Below are 21,784 nucleotides of genomic sequence, written 5' to 3' on the forward strand. Positions count from 1 at the left end.
GTAAGAGATGACAGGTGGTGTGGAGCAATTGTTTTTGTTTGTCCATGTTTTTTTAGTGTTTTCCCCCAGATTTTGATTTCATACATTTTCAAGATGTCAGAAACTCAATCTGCCTGTTACTTATAATTGATTCCCTTTACACTGACTTCTACCAACTTCACAATCCATGTATAGCCTACCTCTACAACCATCCAGACCTTAGTATAGGTATTTTGTGCCTCTAGCTCCATCTTACTTTCTCTCCCACTGATTCCTAATTTGTTTTTGTAAGCCACCTCAAATTCTTCATGGAATAAGTCTAGCTGTATATAAGTAATTTTTAAATATGTGGGCATATTCATCGAGAAACATATTAAGATAATAAAGTCATGTTTATATTGAGCTGAAATCGTTCTTCATCCTACAGTCTGTACGCATCAAGAATGGACCAACTGAAAGAGAAAAAGCCTGTGAGTCAAAAACCTGAATTCATATCCAAATTTTACTACTACCTAATGATATAATAACTGTAATTTTCTCATAGTCACTTACCCTTTGTAAGCTTCAATTTCCTAATTTGTAAGATGAGATAGTTGTAATACATAAATGGTTATTTTTTTTAGTAATAAAAGCCTTTATCTCACGTGAAAGCTCACCCAGAATCAATACAGAACCAAAATTCAAAAGAACCCAAATCAGAGCGGCTCAAGTTGAAGTTGGAAGGAACATGGTGCTTCTTCTCTCACTTTTTTCTGCCTCCCATTTCACCTTCATCATGTTGCCTTTCTTTAAAAAATACTATTCTAATGAAGAATAAAAGAACCTCTCAAATGAAGAAAACAGTAGCGAAAAAGTAGATAGCGTCTCTAATACCATGTAAGATATTACATGATATTACAAAAACCTACTAAATTTAATGTAACCATCAACACTCATCAATTAGCTGGAGAATTCTCAAATCTCCATTTTATTTGAGACATGTAAGCAAGACCTGAGTTGTAGGAAATGGAGAAGATGACAAAAACTAAAATTTTCAGTGCTCTCAGCTAACCATTCCTTTGCATACTTCCCAGAAAACGATTCAATTTTGTGTGCCAAATTTGATTCATTCATGACCTAAAAAACAGAACAAACACCATGAGATCTCAGGACACCAATAATGCTCATGGTGATTTTAAAGATATGTTTACAATTTTTTGATACACTTCTCTTTAAGAAGAAATGCCTAATTTCCTTTCCGCTGAATGTGACCTACCTAGACTTGGTGACTTGCTTCAGTTGAATAGAATACAGCAGAAGTACTGGTATATCTCTATCAAGATTAGTTATTAAAAGACTGCAACTTCTTTTCTCTCTCTCTCTCTCTCTCTCTCTCTCTCTCTCTCTCTCTCTCTCTCTCTCTCTCTCTCTCTCTCTTTCTCTCTCGTCACTCACTCTGGAGGAAGCCAGCTGCTATGTTGTTTGAACAATCCTACAGAAAGAGGCACACATAGTAAAAACCTGAAGTCTCCTGAAAACAATCACGTGAGTGACCTTGGAAGTGGATTCTCCAGCACCTTCAGATGACTAAACCCCAGCTGACATCATGACTGTGACCTCAAGAGAAACACTGAGTCAGAAGTTACCAGCTATGCCACTCTCTGATATCTGACCTTCAGAAACTGCATGACATAATAAATGTTTGTTGTTTTAAACTACCAAACATGAAGGTAATTTATTATGTGGCAATAGATAACTAACAAACTAGTGTAAATTTTCAGCTGCTCCTAGATTGGGTAAAGTATTTCAAGTTTACTAAGTGTCCCATCACATTTAAAAAATGTTTTTCCCCACAAATATCAAAAAGTTTAAAAATGAAGTCTTATTTTATTTTATTTTATTATTATTTTTTTAAGATTTTTGTTGGGGAAGGAGAACAGGACTTTATTGGGAAACAGTGTGTACTTCCGGAACTTTTTTCCAAGTCAAGTTGTTGTCCTTTCAATCTTAATTGTGGAGGATGCCGTTCAGCTTCAAGTTGTTGTCCTTTCAGTCTTAGTTGTGGAGGGTGCAGCTCAGCTCCAGGTCCAGTTGCCATTGCTAGTTGCAGGGAGCGCAGCCCACCATCCCTTGCGGGACTCGAGGAGTTGACTGGCAACCTTGTGGTTGAGAGCCCACTGGCCCATGTGGGAATTGAACCGGCAGCCTTCGGAGTTAGGAGCACAGAGCTCCAACCGCCTGAGCCACTGGGCCGGCCTGAAGTCTTATTTTAGATTCTCACCTACCTTCCATTTCTTTTAATGAGCCACATAACACTAAGGACTAGTTTAAATAGACTTAGTACTCTATATAATGAACAATAAAATAATGGCTAACTTACTGAGAGCTTATTAGGCACACAATTCCTTGTTAAGCATTCCACATAATATCTCATTTATTCCTCTCAACAACGTAATGAGGTCGGTATCATTATTTGCTCCATTTTTATATTTGAGAAAACCAAGACTCAGAGTAGGTACATAGAATTTCCAACAATGCCTAGTTAATAAGAGGAATAGCCAGATCTGAAACCAAAGTCTGATGCCAATTCACTTTTTCCCACCTCTCAGAGTAGGATGCTTTTTTAACAGCTTTATCCTGCCAATAGGCACCCAATAAAAGGTTTTTGCCCGCTCCTACTGTTGGGCTAAGAGTATCTCCAGACCTCACTTTCAGAACCACCTTCCTTTCTGTACTATTTTGTTGTAGACTATTTGATTTGAAATGAATTTTTGCTCTTTAGATATGATTCTTTGTCCTATATAGCCCCTTAAGCCAGGGTTTTTTTTTTCTTTCCCAGAATGAGAACTTTAATTTCTAACGGTTTCATGCCTCCCAACAGAATTCATCTCTTCCAACACTCCAGCCCATTCAGAGCACTGGGCTCCCTATTTGCCTGGCAAAAAAGTCTAGGCATAGACTGCCTAGAAGTAGGATTGACTGCCTTATGTCAACAGTACAGGGGATCACGATATGAATAATCAGCAACAGATTACTTTAAACATTAAAAGACTGTTACTTAGTAGATTTCATCCATAGCTCACAGAAAAGTATATTAGATTCACCAGTGTTCTTAAATTCTGATGTTAACCCAACTTGATTTACCATATTATTTTCATGATGTTACCAGTGATTTCATGATACAATGTTTTAAAAGGGAGAGAATAGGAAAATATCTACAAGAAAAGTTTATATACTAACCCAAATAGCTTAGTTGGGGTGAAATGAGCATTTCTAAATTTTCTCAGTCAATATCTCTTTCACTCATCTCTTTTTTATATTAGAAGAAAATACAAAAAGTATACAAGAGAAGCCTGGAGGATCTTGTGATTCGCAGTGCCGCAAAGTAAGGAAGTGTTTTAAGAAAAATGATGGGGCATGAGGGTAAGGGGGATCAAATATATGGTGATGGAAGGAGAACTGACTCTGGGTGGTGAACACACAATGGGATTTATAGATGGTATAATACAGAATTGTACACCTGAAATCTATGTAAATTTACTAACAATTGTCACCACAATAAATATAATTAATTTAAAAAAAAAAAAGAAAGAAAAATGGTGGGGCTTGTCAAAGGGACATAAGAGCCAACTACAAGAACTCCCAATGACTAAAGTTGAAATAATTTGAGCAAAAAAATAAATTAAGTAGTATTGGATAACCCAAAGTATAATAAATATTCATTAGTCATACTGACATAAATGATTGATTCGATAAAATGAATGAGAAAAAAGAGAGATACAACTTCTAAATAATTGTGTAGATATTCCTTAAGGAGATGGAGCATAATTCCCCACTTTTAGTATGGATGGAGCATACTGGCCTTCTTCCCAGAAGTATAGTATGGAGAGTCCAGGGAGAAAGGAGAGTAATTTTATAATAGAGAAACCTGATAAACACATATATCAGTCAGCGATAAAAAATGGCACTTCACCTCTCTGGTCTTCTTCTTCTTCAAAAAAATCCATAAGCCCAGTCTGATCATGAGAAAAACATCAGACAAATCCCTGTTGAGGGGTATTATACAAAATACCTAACCAGTCCTCCTCAAAACTGTCAAGATCGGGGCCGGCCTGGTGGCTCAGGCAGTTGGAGCTCTATGCTCCTAACTCGGAAGGCTGCCGTTTGGATTCCCACATGAGCCAGTGGGCTCTCAACCATAAGGATACAGGTTCAACTCCTCAAGTCCCACAAGGGACGGGGGGCTCCACCCCCTGCAACTAAGATTGAATCGTGGTACCTTGAGCTGAGCTTCCACTGATCTCCCAGATGGCTCAGTTGGTTGAAGCATGTCCTCTCAACCACAAGGTTGCTGGTTCGACTCCCGCAAAGGATGGTGGGCTGTGCCCCCTGCAACTAGCAACGGCAACTGGGCCTGGAGCTGAGCTGCGCCCTCCACAACTAAGACTGAAAGGACAACAACTTGACTTGGAAAAAAAGTCCTGGAAGTACACACCGTTCCCTAATAAAGTCCTGTTTCCCTACCCCAATAATAGAAAAAAAAAAAACTGTCAAGATCATCAAAAACAAGGAAAACTGTCACAGTCAAGAGGAGGCTCAGGAGACATAATGACCAAAGGTAATGTGGTATCATGATGGGATGAGGAAACAGAAAAACTAGATAAACACTAAGGAAATCTGAATAAATTATGGACTAATACTAGCATCTAATAAGAGAAATTGGCTGTGAGGTCCATGGGGTATGTGGGAACTCTCTGTACTACTTTCACATTTCTTCTGTAAATATATAATTATTCTAAAATAAAAAGTTTGTTTTAAAATTTTCTTCAGTATTAAAAAAGAAAATACACAGTCATATGAAACATTTATTTAACTTACATTATTCAAATGTACATGCTCAGTAAAGAAAGGGGGGTTTTGGTAGAGAGAGAGGAGATATGGAGATAAATATTTGAAGTGTTAATGTACACATTTCTCCTGGAGCTTCTTCCCCTTTCCCCCACTCCACTTCCCAGCTTATATGGCTAATCTGGAATCACTGGCTGCATAATCAGAAACATATGCTATAAATTCCCAACTATTAAACACAATTGCTACTCTGAGACAAAAAGATTCAGATGCCTCATTTCAAATTAAATCTTTCTCTCTCTGAGACACTAGATAAAAAGATAGTAAGGTCAAAAGAAGGAAAATGAAAGATTAAACAATTTCTAGAGCCGGGACCTTCATTCCTCCTCAGTAATAAAGGCTGTATGGAAGCTAAGTCATTCTCCTCGTTGCCTCCCACAAAGGACACAGAAGACCTATTCAATAATCAATATGAAGACAAAGCCCAATGCAGAATATTCTATGAGGAATATTTCCATGTGGACAACACCCCGCCTCAGAATATTCATAAACTTTTCTCCATAAATAGAAGGTAGGAAGCTTAGTGACCTTAGGGCCTAGGGTAACATGAAAAGGCCTTATTTTATATCAAGGTGTGACTAAACAAAATTGGTTTGATATTAGTCTCTATATTAGAACAGAAAGGATACATGCCACAACTAACATCAAAAAAATTATAAAGTTATAATGTTGATTACTAACTCTTCAAAAAGATTATCAGAACAACCTGATAATCAAACAAAGCTAAGTTTATTAGGCTTTCTGCAATAAGGCAGACCATACCTTGATAGAATCTTAGTGATATATCATAAGGGGGAAGTCACAAGGGAATACGGATAGGGTTTTAGAGCCTGAGTTGGGGGATTTTAAGGCAAGTCTTACAAGATGAGGAACTAGTTGGTAGTAGAGAGAGTTTATGACATAAGTTTCAGATGGATAGGCTGAAAGAGATGAGGGTCTTAACAAGAGTCATGATAAGCAAGCTGCTCATCTTGATAAGTAAGCTATTATTGTTGACTCAGAGTCTTAACTTTAGATAAGTTATTATCATCTAAACACATGATTAACCTCCAGGGGCAAGTAGTTAAATTACTTTTACTTCTCAGTTTTATATAAGATAGGAACATAAAAATATTCCCAGTATTATTATAGTTTAACACAGGGACAGGAAGTATCAGTCATAAGTGGTTTCAATTCTCATCCCTTGGAGTTTTATAAGGTGACCCCAATGATCCCTCACTACTGGTGTTCATGCTTTGTGTAACCCCTTTCCCTTGAGTGTGGGCATGACCTATGACTTGCTCCTAACCAAACGAATACTGCAAAGGTGATGGGATGTACGTGATTATGTTACATAAGATTATAATATCCTCTTTGCTAAATTTTCTTCCTTGTTGTCTGGCTGTAAGGACGCAGGCTGCCATGTTGAGAAGGCCCGCTTGGCAAGGACATGAGGGAGGAGCCTCCAGCTGACAGGCAGCAAGAAACTGAGGACCTCGATCCACCTATCCAACAGGAACTGAATTCTGCCAACAATCATGCATACTGAGAAAGAGATCTTCCCACAGTCAAGCTTCAGACGGGACAGCAGCCCCAGCCAAAACCTTCATTATAATGTTGTGAGACCCTGAAGTACTAAGGACCCAACAAAGCCATTCCTTGATTCCTTACCCACAGAAACTGTGAGATAATGTGTGTTGTTTTAAGCCTCTAAGTTTGTGGTAATATTGTTATGAAGCAATAGAGAACTAATATAATCCCCCTTTAGGTCATTCTTCTTCTTAAGATGAAGGGTAAACCATTATCATCTAAACACATGATTAATCCACTTCTGTGCTGCTGGATAGTGTGTTTGGTTGTGTGTAGAGCTTCTGATGGTAGTCATTCCAACGCTAATATGTGTCAGTTTATTCTTTTGATGGAAAATTCATTTTTTTAAGTGGATCATTTGATGGGGCTATGAGTTCTCCAAAGCATTCAACACTCTGGAAACCATACATCTGAGCACTGAAAAACAGGCACATGTAACTGAAGGACAGTAATCAGAATTTGTAGTCTACTCATAAATACAAGAGCTAAGACTGCCAAATCAAACTAAGAAAAAAGATCCCATCCCCAAACCAAACAGCCTGCAAAACCAGATATGAGAGTACAAGCCCAATTACCTAATTTCATCGTTCTTTGTTTCCTGAATATTTTTAGCAACATATAAGATTCTAGAGAGTTCTGTAGGAATGTAAGTACAACATTCTTCTCCTAAGACAGCATTCTACTAGATGCCAGTACCCTGAATATTTTGTTCCTCCACCTGTCTCATTTCAGGAACCTCTTCTGCAAGTTACATATCCTCAGTGACATTATCTAGCTCTCCTGTTATACTTTGAACCATTGTATGTAGGATTATCTATATTTGGGGGGCTTTTGTAAAGTGTAAATTAAAGAAGCTTGGGGGCAGGGGAAAGTTGTCCACAATTCTCTTTTAATGACGAACAGTTTGAATGCAAATTGAGACCCAGTTTTTCTTATTCTTGAGTTTAATTACATAAATAACACTTTTTTTCTAAGAGCCAAAATGAACCCTGTGTGATATTAGGGACTATTCTAAAGGCAGTCATCAGACTACCAAGATAAGAGATCTCTAAAAAAAGTTGAGGGTATAGTCAATAAGCTTTTGTGACACAAGTCCAATCCTAGTCATTAGGAACAAACCACTGATTTATTTTGGGCCACAATACCCTGTGAGGTTATGACGTAGTAAGGCAATGTTTTAGTACCACTTATCAAGAATGGGCCTGTGCTAGGTAATGAAAATTGTCACACAGAAGTCATCAGGTAGATCTAAAGCAAAACAAGCTTGGATTGTCCTGAGTGGCACACCTTTCTTATAAGGTCTGAAAAAGTGAGAGAGCCTCTAAATACATACCATCTGTTCTCTAGCTCTTTTCCATGCTCTAATTCTATGAAAATTCTATAGCAAAGTCTAGCTCCTATGAAAGGTCCCCAAGTGTAGTTTCTTCAGGAGAGAAACCTTTTTTTTTTTTTTTCAGTTATAATAATGTGATATAGGGTTGTAGATTCCTGGCTGTCCTGTAGTGGGGTTTTTGCCACGTAGAAAGTTGCTTATTGAGTTACATCCGACTACCCAGAAAATTAACTGGAACTGGTATCAAAGGAAGATGGGTGGTATGCAAAGGAAAATAAATAAAAAGACTCTAGGAATTAGGCACTCTTTGGTCGGCAGTGTTTTTAACTCTGGAGTAAAATCTTGGGGGTTTGATGGTTATTTTTTCATCACATGTTTTTTGTAGGCCAAGTTCATAGTTTCTTAGGTTATACTATTCCCCCCAAATCTTAGGAGGTTTCTGATCTATTTGCTTCCAATCAATTCCTAGTGTCCATGACCAACTCCAAAGTCATAAATCAAAACCTCTGATAATTTGTCACTTTCCAATCTATTTCTCTTCCTCTACCAACTTAATGGAAGCTACCTTGAGGCCATTTGAAGCAATAGCTTGAAAGGGAAGGTAATATCTTTAATGTGATATTTGCTGCCAGGATGAGTGATTTGTTTAACTGGGAACTCTTAATGGGTTTTTGCCATTCAAAGCCTTTTGTAGTCTTTATTTCCTAAAGTTTGGTGTCTAGAATCATCTGGTTCTTCCAACTCTGGAAAGCTACAACTTTGTGAACTTTCACTAATCTCTTTCATTCTGCCTGCACAGAACTCATTTCGATCTTTATCTTACTAAGCGCATCAGTAAACAATCAGTGCACACTAATACTCTTGCTCTTCCCAGCCATTTTCACTGGAGTTATCCACTCAGTAGGAATTTGGTGTGTCTGCCTTCCACATTATCATAAATAAGAGTAAGAGTTTTACAAAATCTTTAAATATAAATGTATGGTTCTGTTTTACTTTATAAAAAATATATATTCATTAATGGGATAGAATTTTTGAAAATATTTAATAAGATAGTTTTAATATTCAGATTGGCAAATGTTCAAGTTTGATACTTCATTTCAAAGCCCTCTCCTAGTCACTAGAGACCATGTTTATATGCATATGCAGGTCACAGAGGCCCTTCAACTAAAACCTTGAAGTGATTGAAGCAAAGATTTTTTTTTAAGCTTAAAATAAACACGTTAAATATTCAATTTTCTTACACAATTTTCAAGTATAGAGGCAATAAAGTATAAAGCTCAATTTTCACTAAGAATTTTTTTATGGAAAAGCTCTTTCTGGACATACTTAATCTGCTCTCTAAACATGAATATTTAAAGAAAACATTTTTATATTGTGTTGTCAAATCTTTTCATGTAAGGGCTAGAGAAAAATGACATCTTAAATGATGTTAGACTAACATTCTGTAGATACTTAATAAATAATATTTTGAATGCAGGAAATTTTTAAAATTAAACTTATTGGGGTGACAATGGTTAGTAAAATTACATAGATTTGAAGTGTACAATTCTATAATACATCATCTATATATCACATTGTGTGTTCACCACCCGGAATTTTAAAATCCAACAATAAAATAAGGGACTGCTCTTCAAATACATTCAGAGGTGTGTGGCGAGGTCTATATAAGACATAGGAACTCTAGCGCCATCTAGCAAACATGTTGGGTAACATCACCTACATTCTCTAACAGATCCAACAAAGAAAGCAAGGTTAAGTGTCCCTGAATTCTGTGTTGATTGTCAACCTTGGAAATCGCACTTAAGCATCCCTTAGACTTTCTAGAATTCTAAACATGGTATACAGTCCCTTAAAAGGAAAGAGGAAAAAGAAAACACTTCAATTGCATCAGGCTTGGTACAGAAAGGTGTCTTGGCAAAGAATAAGCACCAGTTAACTATAAATGTCATAATATATAAATGCTTTCCCCCTCATTAGACATTGATATCACTGTATTTCTTAATAAAAGCATAATGTTGATAAATTTGCTAATTTGTAATCTGGGCTATTTTTAATCATTAAAGTAACAAGAAAAAGAAACACATTTCCCTTTGCCAATGTCCCACCCAACACACACACACACACACACACACACACACACAATGATATTTCCAATACATACTCATATGTAGTATTTGTCAATGTAGCCAAAACTCAGCTATGCGATAACCTTCAAGTAAAAGTATACATTTAAGCACAAGTCTGTAAACAATATGAGTTAAACTCAAAAGTCACTTGGCCTTCCAAGACTTTAATGTCAAACATATGAAAATATAGTACCTGATACTTTTCTGCTAAAACTCCTAAAGAATGATGGGGTAAATATATGTGGGGTTGTTTTTTTGTTGTTGTTGTTGTTTTCTTTTTTGGTTTTTACTAATTTTTTTATTAGTTTCAGATGTACAAAACAATGCAATAATTAGACATGTCACCCCTCACAAAGTGATTATCCCCCACCCCTAATCTATTACCCCTCTGATATCATATATATCTACTGCAATTCCATTGACTCTATTCCCTATGCTGCACTCCATATTAAACATATGTCTTAATGATGAAATCCCAAGTGTCATTATCCCAGATAAGATTGCAGGACTAACGTAAAAAGTGTCACTTTATAACAGAGAAGACATGAATGAATAGAAGAATTAATAAAATTTTTATCACCCTTATCGACCACAGAAAAGATTTCAAAAACAATATTAATGTATTGCTTTCTACTTATAAAGAACTTCAGAAACTCATTGTGTTGGCTGCCTTCAAAAAGCTTCTACGGTGTTTCTACTGCTCCCCAGTGGCAAGAAAAATATGGGCAATTAAATAATCATTGGACTACAACACATAGTTTCGTATCTTCAAATGAAGTGTGGAAGATGTCCTTTAATTATGGATGTCCGACAAAATTAGGTACCATTTATATAAGTCAGGATCCATCTAATCAAGAGATAGATATTATATAGGATTTTGAACAGGGAATGTTTAATAGCACTATTTATTAAATTCAACAGGGAATTGGCTAGTAAGAAACAAAGAAAACACTAAGGAATATAGGAAGAGCAGATAGAAGCAGCAGCCATACCCTTGGGGCTGAGCTAGTGCCACAGGAAGAGTCTCCCCTGTAGGGCTGATCCAGTCCTCACTGGAGAGGGAGAAGCTGGGGTGCATTAGACAGCGGAGAAAGGGCTGAGGTGCTGTGCCAGCAGAAGTTGCTAGAAATTTGCTCTCTGAGCTGCTGGGGGAAGCCATCCACAGGCTGGTTCTTCACTGATAACTATGCTGAGAAGCCATCTAAAGGGGTGCCAGAAGAAGCTGCACTCATGCTACATGTGACAATAGCCAGACCTTGGGAAGCCATGTGTGCCATTGGAGTCTGGAGACAGGAACACACTGAGGCCAGTGAAAGAAACTCCTTCCTCCAGTGTCCCCACAACACGCTCACTGACAAATCTTAACGCTTCAGTAGCTGGCAGAGCCCAGCTGCACCATCACGGGGCCGCACTGCCGTGTGGATTTGGAGCTGAGGCCATGCACTCATAGTCAGTGCACTATTCTTCATCTGTTCCCACCGTCACACATCACATCATGCTTGAGGAACTGCTTATTCTCAGCTCAGTGGTTTTCTCACACTTAATTTCCACAAGAGGTTTCTTATCAGTTTAGCAGCCTGTAGTCTCCACTTTTAAATCTACAGAGCGCTATCAGTTTAATTTCCCAATACCGTCATTTCATTTTGTCTTGATGCTGCTCAAAAGCCTTCCATGGACTCATACTGCCAGGAGTCGTGATCCTAAGCTTCTTAAGTATGAAAACCCCTTTTCAACATCAACGATATTGTACAGATCACCACGTGATAGTAGTAGTTGTACTATTAGAACACCTTCATTAAAAAAATAGATGAGAAAAATGCTATTGTAAATTTAGGCATACATAATGAATTTGTATTTTCCTAAGTCACATCACCCACAGACAAGTAAAACAGTTGTCCAGGCATGTGAGAGAAATACCTATTCAGTGTTCAGGCCACGCTTAGTGTGTGTACAGATCTGAGAGATTCTTACAGTGATAACTCCGGTCCCCAGGGGCTTGAGACCCACAAGTTGAGATCCACTGAAGTCAATTCCAAACCCTTTCACCCAGCAGTGAGCTTCCCATAATCTGACCTAAGTTACTTTTACAACATTCACTGACTTCCCACATTACTCCGGCCAAAACGCCACATCCCCTATGTCCTGAACACATTTCGGGATACCCTAAGCCCTGGCTCAATCTGGAACACAAACCTTCATCCTCCCTTCTATCTATCTATCCAAGATTATCTTTCTTCAGTATATCCCTTTTTCAAGCTGCTTTTCTTGGCCATTGTAGCAGATGTGTGTTGATTCTCAGAACCATCGCTGCCCTGCCTGGCCCTCTCCTGCACAAAAGGGGATGAATTCCTGGAAATTGTACTTCCAAGCTCTTTTCAGCAGAGCTCGTTGGATTGTACCAACAAGAGGCACTTTATTCAAGGGCCAGGAGGCAGAAGTGAACACTCATTATTCCCCAGCAGCATCTGCAGATAGATGAGTGGGTACTCTCCGATGAGAAATGCAGGACTTGACTGATGGTGCTCCTTTCTCTGTGCCCCCTCTGCATTCTGCATGTTGTACTTTGTTTATTAGTTTATTTCCCCCAGCAAACTGAGAACTCCACAAGAAAAAAAAGTAGTGTTCCTGAGAACTCACTACTCCAGTGCTACAGACAGCTGAGATCACCAATGTAGCTTTGCAGGTCTCCTTAGAGCCAGCGCTCCCCCAGCCCTTCCAACAGCTGTATAAGCCTCTAAGTCCCCACATCAAAGCCCTCTCTACTCAAAACACCTACAGTAGTTTTCACTTCTTGGAAGTGCTGTAAGGCCTTAACATAGTTGTTCACTGCTTATAGGGTTAGTTCTCTTTCCATTTGTATGCATTTAGACAATCTCCACAACAAAACTTAAAAAAAGAATTGAGTTTCATATTTCTTTACCTACAGTGTGGCATCTTCCCTTGTAAGCAGTTTTTCAATAAGTAATTATTGATTTTATTTGGTCAAATGTAGGTATAAATGAGAATGAGCTGATGACATATTAGACTTAACATCTTAGAAAAAAATGGACATATTGTCAATATTTAGAGTTTCAATGCTTCTTATTCCTCCCATCCCTCAGTAAACTAGCTTATCTGTTTTAAATCAAGTTGCTGACTTCCATTCTACATATCTTTAAACATTTTTGGATGGACACCTTTGGGTCAGTTAGGCCATCACAGCACTTCCTGCTTCATATTTTGATTCTAAGCATTTCATATTCTTCCACATGTTAAATCTTGTCTCTACTGAATCTTGGTTAACTGCCCTTAAAGTCTACCTTTTCCCCACTTCTTTTTCTTTCTACCACCAGGTATAAAACAATGTAAAGCAATATCTTTTTTCAAATGTGAAGAAGGATAAAGCTTTCATCCTTGGACTACAATATATCCTTTGCTATTTCTGCAAATCTAGCTCTAGTGAGTTAAATAGTCTTCCCAAAAATTCATGTCCACAAAGAACCTAGAATGTGACCTTATTTAAAATAGGGTCTTTGCTGATGTAATTAGTCAATGACCTCAAAACAAAATCATTCTGGATTTAGTGTGAGCACTATTTCCAATAACTGGTGTCTTTATAACAAGAGGAGAGAATGCAGAGAGACACAGGGGAGAAGGCCATGAGAAGATGGAGATAGAGATTAGAGTGACACTCTACCAACCAAGAAACACCTGGGGCCACTAGAAGCAGGAATAGGCAAGAACGGATTCTCCCCTAGAACTTTCAGAGGAAGCATGGCTCTGTTGACACCTTGTTTTAAGCCACCAAGTTTGTGATACTTTGCATGGCAGCCCTAGATAGTTGGTATTTTTCATGAAAGACAATACAGAGTTTACAGGCATAAATGAATGTATTAAGTTGTGAGGAAGTTGGCATCACTGTACAAGCTGCTAAGTACAAAGTATTCCTAACACATACCCTCTACTCTATTTTAGGACCACTTTCCGAGATGTAAATAAAGCAACTCCTTGTGAAAGGACTTCCCAGCTAATGGTTTATTAGGAAAGTCAATTTGACATCTGCCATTTAAAAGTTGGTTTCAAAGACAGAATTATCAGGGTAAAACTAAACATTTTCCATCTTTCAGAGATAATACTTTAGTAATTATAAAAAACTTGAAAATTCAGTGAAGACACAATTCTTCTTTTCCTTTGAGGATAGAGCAGCTGGGGGGAAACACAACATTGCACAGTCTACAAGCATACTGCTTTTCCTCCTGAACACGGCCCACATTCTGAGTTTTATATTCTACAGGATGCAATAGAACACAAATCCCCAGGTGGAGTTAGACACGCCCTTCTTGGTGCCCTCTCTGTACTCTGTATTCATCTCTATTTTATCACATTATGTTATTATTGGTTTACTGATTGTTCCTCCCAATAAACTGAGAATTCTGCAAAGACAGGAATGTGTATAAGTCATCCTCATACTCCCAGGCCCTGGCACCATGCTTGGCAGTGCTTGGTGCTTGATAAATGCTGAACTAATTAAACCCTTGACCTTGCTCTATTCATAACAGAGTAGACAAATTTAAAAGTCATTGCCAAATTACAGTTCTGAAATTGAGCATTTATTCTCAAAGCAGATGCAGCAGACATACTCTTATTTATAAAGTGTAGTTTACACATGGCCTTTCTCAAAAGAAAGCAGCAAAACTCAGCAATCAATTACCTAAACCTAATGAGGGAAATGTTCACAACTGACTACAGTCTGGTATTAATCAGAAAGATGTAACAGCCTGGGTGATAGCAATTTCAAGTTATTTTTCCTCCTCATGTGCCATCCCCCCATAAACTAGGTTTCAAGAATAATGGTAATGTGTGGCTGAAGTACAATGAGTTTTACCTAGAAATCAAACAAAGCCAGAGGTGAAATCTTTCAAATTCTCTTTCCAGGGTCTTAACCACAATCTACATCCTCTAGTAAAATTGATAATTAATGTGTAAACATTCTAAGGTGATTCTAAAGCTCTCTAAATCCTCAAAATTGCTAGGTCAAGAGGACACAGGCTAGTATACCCATCTCTGAGATTACACCACCAGTCGAATTTTAGTCTACTGCTAATAGCTTTAAGGAGTGGATACTCAGTAACAGTTCCAGAAAACAATCGCCCTGAAAAGTGAAGAAATTGGGAGGTTTAGGAGAGGGATCGCAATGAAGAAAGAATACCAAGAATCTTGGTTTCAGGAATTTGACTAAGAGACAGGGCTTAAGAAGTCACAGTTGCCAGGTTTTCCAGTTTGCCATGGGCAGCCTCTAACATGGCCTGGTGATCCCAACCCCCTAGTGTCCATATGTTGTACAGACACCTCACCTCGAGTGTGTGCTGGACATAGTAACTGCATTCTAAAAACTAAGATACAGGACAAGTAATAGGATGTCACTTCTAGGATTGGGTACAAAGAGACTGTGCCTTCCCTCTGTGGCTGCCCTCCCTCACTCTCTTGCTCACTCACTCTGAAGAAAGCCAGTGGCCATGTTGTGAGTTGCCCTGTTTAGAGTCTCGTGTGGCCAGGAATTCAGGCCTTCGGTCCAACAATCCACTAGGAACTAAGTCCAGCCAACAACCACCTGGGAGCTTGGAATACCCACTCCCGGCTGAGACTGGAGATCAATGCAACCTGCCACCTTGATATCAGCCTTGTGAGAGACCCTGAGCCAGAGGCACATGTAGGTTCCTGACCTACAGAAACTGTGAGATAATAAATGTTTGTTGTTGTAAGTTTTTGGAATAATGTGTTACATAACAATAGGTAACTTATGTATAAGAACTCCTATTTATAGAATTAAGTACATCATTACTTTTCAAAACACGTATCCTGATTTTTGTTTATGTGAGAAGGTCATCTGACCCCTTGTGTGGAATTAGAGACTACTCCTTAAGAGCTAAGTGCTTTTTCGGATAAACTCTGGGAGCAAATGATTATAACCCAGGACTGGGCAATCTCCCATCCAGAAAGGTCAATTAAGTAGAATGTGGCAGAACAGACCTGAGGGCAGCTTCCAAGACCAACAACCACAGTGGCCAAAGTATTTACCCATTCACTCATCATCCTATGACCAGTAGTGGAAATAGAATCATTTTGTTTTTAAACATATAACTATATAATTATATTAATCTTTTCAATGCAGTGTTTTATAGGGAACGCCCCTCTGAATCACAAGAGATGTCCTCTATATGCACAGAATTGATACTCAGCACTTATTTTGTGAAAGAATATAACTGCCTGGCTGCTACAAGACATTTTATTTCAGATTCTATTCATCATTTACTCATTTCCTCAAACAATTTCCCTTTTGCTCAAATTTTCCCATACAACAAAGGACTTTATTAGATAATGTTTACTAATAAACTGAAGGCAAAGGTAACCATTAAAAAAGATTAAGTATTCAAATAGAACAGCTTAATTACAATGTGACTTTGTATAGAATTCTAGCTTGTAATTTTACCTGATAGCAATGTCAAGTGTTCATTCAAAATAAGACATTGCACATTTGGTTCTTTCCAGATTTAACTAGATGAGCTGGACAACACAGGGCTTATACAGAGATTCGTGGTCTCAAGGACTTCACAAATAATGCTGATATTTTCTGTGTTTTATAATGGGAAATATCATATTATTAGGACATCTAGTTAGATGTTTTTACACCTCTCCAATCTGAGTTACGACCATGAAATTTTGTTAATGGTTTTCAAGTAGGGAGAAAGATCAGAATTTGTCATTGGAGGTCTGTTCTGCATTCTCTTTTGTATTTCCCCTCTTCCAATATACCAATATGTCTACAGATGAAAATGATTCAACTTGAATCTTTTTTTCAAGTCCTATTTCTTAACGGATAGGATGTTCTGAAGACTCACTTACCTTCTCACTCTCCCTACATCAATCCTAACTAAACCAGTGATGTTATCAAATGATGGTGCTGTCCAGATCTAAGATATTAGATGCCTGCCATAATCTACAAAATTGCCATTTACCTATCCCATGGACAAATACTGAACTAATCACTAGCTACCAAGTATTGGCAGCTGTTGAAACAATGTTCAGGTTGTCATAAGACTTCACCTTTGCTTATTGGTAACAATTTAAGTCAAATATTTCTTGACATTCTATTTTTCTTATTATATGTCACATCACTGATAAAGCATTGCAGTTTTTTTCCTTCAGATCTCATATTCTATTCAAGGAAGGAATAAATATTGTTTCACTCACAGAAACTCTACTAAATTATCTACTATCTTTATAAAGGCCTATAATAAGCCAGGCATATTGAGTTGGCAACAATCCAGAAATTTTTCCAAGAGAAACCTGAATTACATAGGTATTTGGGATAAAATTAACTCTTTAGTTAGAAGTTATTTAATTTGTTCAGTTTAATACTTTAACTTTGCCTCTGGTCAGATGGCCTTATTCCCAAACACCGAGCTTTCATCCTACTATCTGTCCTCCAAATTACCATCAGAGGTATCAGTCTAAAATACAAATATTTTGGACGTCATAGGAATGGCGGCAGCGGGGCGCATTTTCTGAGTTCTCCTCCGGATTTTATTACAAACGGGACATATAACCCATCAAATAACTCTTCGTTCATCACGCAGAACAGCTAAGAGACTCCTAAGAGACTCATGTAAGGATTACTTGAAGCTGCGCAAATTGGGCGAGCAGGAGAAGAAAGAAGGGAGCGGAGAGGAAACGCGCGGTCGCGCGGTGGAATCAAGCCGGCGGCGGCGGCTGCGGCGGTAAACTGCAGCTCTAAAGACACAGGGAGATATAGAACACGCAGAACAGCGGGGAGACTCGTGGAGGAATTTGCCTGAAGGTGTGCGCGGATTACAAGCAGGGGAGGAGGCGGGACAGCGAAGTGGAAGCGCGCCCCCCCACCCCCACCCACGCGGAGCCGAGGCCGGCGGCGCCGGGACTACGGAGCGCAGACTCCTGGAAGCGGAGCACAGGCCGTGCAGCGTTGCTGCGCGGCTCCCAGGTCGGACGGAGGCTCGTGGAAGATTTGCTTTGAGGTGCACTAGGTGGGCGAGCGGGGGGGAGGAGCGTGCCCACAGAAAAAGTGGAGGGCAGCACCCGGGGCTCTAGAGTCCCACGGGAGCCCAGGGTGTGGCGGAGAGCGTAGGGTCCAGGAGGTGAGCTCTTTCCCTGCGTCCCACAGTTGATCGCTCCCGCCGGGGCGGGCAGCTCGTGGGCCCTAGGGCAGACAAAGAACTGAGACGCCACACCTGGGCCCCTCACCACGCTTTTCGAATCCTCCCCCCGCCCTTCCAGAGACTTAAACTACCCCTAACTGAGAAACAGTGTCAGATTACAGAAGGGCGTCTGCGCTCAGGCGCTGGGAAGATTGGCAGCCGGCTCTGACCTTCGGAAGAGGCTGGGAGGAGGGGATTTTCGCTGGACGAGGAGAGAGGAGACTCCCACACCCCCAGCCACCACCTTTTCAGGCCTGCGGGAGGAGTGTGAGTGGCTGGCCTGGGAGGGAGGAGACCCCTCCATCCCCAGGCCCCACCCTTTCTGGCTGGCCTGCGGCGGGGCAAGGGCAACCGCGGAAGCAATCCCTGAGTTCAGCAGTAAGTGGCAGTCGCAGCTCCCGGCTTTCAGCAGCTTAGAGATCTCCCGCCCGCCCCCTCCCACTCATCCTTGGAAGGAGGGCCCTAAGACTCAGGAGTACTGGGCACAGGGCTGTTGGAGCTACTCTCAGCGTGCATTTGTGCAGGAAAGGACAGAAACTGCATGGTCTCTCTGAAAACTGTCATCCAGACCCCTCAGCCCCTCGCATTTAAATCTACACTCCCAAATTCACTCTGGGCACCAGGTGACTAGCGATGCCTGCGCACTAGGCAGGGAACTCTTTGGCACAGCGGAGGACAACCTGGAGATCACCTGGTGGGCTTAAGCCAAGACTGGTGCTGCTTTCTGTTTTGCTTTGCTTGGTGGTCTTTATTTATTTTTTTTTTATTTTTTATTTTTTATTTTTTTATTTTATTTTTTTTTTTCTTTCTTTCTCTTCTTTTTTTTTTTTCTTTTTTCTGCTTGTTGTGATTTGCTTTGTTCTGTCTTTATTTCTTTGATATCTTTGCCTATGTAGAGTGGGGATTGTCGGTTGTATTTTATTTGTGAATGTACTTGATTTGTTTTCTTTGTTGTTGTTGTTGTTGTTGTACTTGCTAACTTTATTTGTGCTGAAACTGCCCTACCAGGGCCCAGCTTAAGAGGCACAAGATTCAACATATCCAGAAGCCAACTCTGGACCAAACCAGAGTACTACCGGGTTTGACCTACAAGTCACCCACGGAAGGAGGGCCCTAAGACTCAGGAGTACTGGGCACAGGGCTGGTGGAGCTACTCTCAGTGTGCATTTGTGCAGGAAAGAACAGAAGCTGCATGGTCTCTCTGAAAACTGTCATCCAGATCCCTCAGCCCCTCGCATTTAAATCTACACTCCCAAATTCACTCTGGGCACCAGGTGACTAGCGCTGCCTGTGCACTAGGCAGGGAACTCTTTGGCACAGCGGAGGACAACCCGGAGATTACCTGGTGGGCTTAAGCCAAGACTGGTGCTGCTTTCTGTTTTGCTTTGCTTGGTGATTTTTTTTGTTTGTTTGTTTGTTTGTTTGTTTTGTTTTGCTTTTTTGTTTTTTTGCTTTTGTTTTTGTTTTGTTTTGTGTTGTTTTGCTTTGTTCTTCTCTTTTTTCCTTTCTTTTCTTTTTCTTTTTTTTTCTTTCTTTCTCTTCTTTTTTTTTCTTTTCTTTGCTTGTTGTGATTTGCTTTGTTCTGTCTTTATTTCTTTGATATCTTTGCCTATGTTGAGTGGGGATTGTCGGTTGTATTTTACATGTGAATGTACTTGATTTGTTTTCCTTGTTGTTGTTGTTGTTGTTGTTGTACTTGGTAACTTTATTTGTGCTGAAACTGCCCTACCAGGGCCCAGATTAAGAGGCACAAGATTCAACATATCCAGAAGCCAACTCTGGACCAAACCAGAGTACTACCGGGTTTGACCTACAAGTCACCCATGGAAGGAGGGCCCTAAGACTCAGGAATACTGACCACAGGGCTGGTGGAGCTACTCTCAGCGTGCATTTGTGCAGGAAAGGACAGAAACTGCATGGTCTCTCTGAAAACTGTCATCCAGACCCCTCAGCCCCTCGCATTTAAATCTACACTCCCAAATTCACTCTGGGCACCAGGTGACCAGCGCTGCCTGCGCAATAGGCAGGGAACTCTTTGGCACAGCAGAGGACAACCTGGAGATTACCTGGTGGGCTTAAGCCAAGACTGGTTCTGCTTTCTGTTTTGCTTTGCTTGGTACTTCCTTTTTTTTTTTTTTTTTTTTTTTTTTTTTTTTTTTTTTCTGCTTGTAGTGATTTGCTTTGTTCTGTCATTATTGCTTTGATATCTTTGCCTATGTTGAGGGGGGATTGTCGGTTGTATTTTATTTGTGAATGTACTTGATTTGTTTTCTTTGTTGTTGTTGTTGTTGTTGTTGTACTTGCTAACTTGATTTGTGCTGAAACTGCCCTACCAGGGCCCAGCTTAAGAGGCACAAGATTCAACATTTTCCAGAAGCCAACTCTGGACCAAACCAGAGTACTACCGAGTTTGACCTACAAGTCACACACCCAGAGGGAATTCTCTGAAGGCACAAGAGCCCATAGAGGCCAAACCTCACCCAGCAGAACACCCTGTGGTGAGCAGAGCCAAGTTTCACAACTAGACGGCCTAGGAGTTAAGCCCACCTACTCACAAGCAAAAAGCAATCAAAGTTCTTCTTGAACAGGACGATATACTAAACACACGAGCCTCCTGTGGAGCACATGCAGAGAAGAACGAAGTAGTCCAAGTCAAATATAAAAGACACATACTACATAAGATAACCCAGCAAGAACTAAGAGCTCTAGGGGATCTTCCTAATACATCAAAGCAAACACAGAGAGTCAGTCAGAATGGGGAGACAAAGAAACATGTCCCAAATAAAAGAACAGAAGAAACCTCCACAACTGGAACCAAATGAAGCAGAGGTAACCAACATGTCAGAGACAGAGTTCAGAACACTGGTGATAAGAATGTTTAAGGAGCTTAGAGAAGACATAAAGAAGGATATAGAGATCATAAAGAACAACCAGTTAGAGCTAAAAAAGGATGTAAAAATCTTAACGAACAACCAGCTAGAACTAAAAAACACAATTACCGAAATTAAGAACTCACTTGAAGGAATGACCAGCAGGTTAGATGAAGCAGAGGATCGAATCAGCGACTTAGAAGACAAGTTAGCAGAGATCACTCAAACTGAACAACAGAAAGAAAAAAGAATAAAAAACAATGAAGATGGGTTAAGAGACCTCTGGGACAACATCAAGCGCAACAACATGCGCATCATAGGAATACCAGAAGGCGAAGAGAAGAAGCAAGGGATTGAGAACATATTTGAGGTAATAATGTCCGAAAACTTCCCTAACCTGATGAAGGAAACCAACATACAAGCCCAGGAAGTGCAGAGAGTTCCAACCAGGATAAACCCAAACAGGCCCACACCAAGACACATTATAGTTAAAATGGCAAAGCTTAAAGACAAAGAGAGAATCTTGAAAGCAGCAAGAGAAAGGCAGAAGGTTACATACAAGGGAACTCCCATAAGACTATCAAATGACTTTTCTACAGAAACATTGAAGGCAAGGAGGGAGTGGCAGGAGATACTCAAAGTGATGGAACACAAAGGCCTACAACCTAGATTGCTTTATCCAGCAAGGCTATCATTTAAAGTTGATGGAGAGATAAAGAGCTTCCCAGAAAAGAACAAACTGAAAGAATTTATGACAACCAAGCCAGCATTGCAAGAAATACTAAAAGGACTTCTGTAAATAGAAGA

This window comes from Rhinolophus hipposideros (assembly GCF_964194185.1).
Source record: "Rhinolophus hipposideros genome assembly, chromosome: 19".
NCBI lineage: Eukaryota > Metazoa > Chordata > Mammalia > Chiroptera > Rhinolophidae > Rhinolophus > Rhinolophus hipposideros.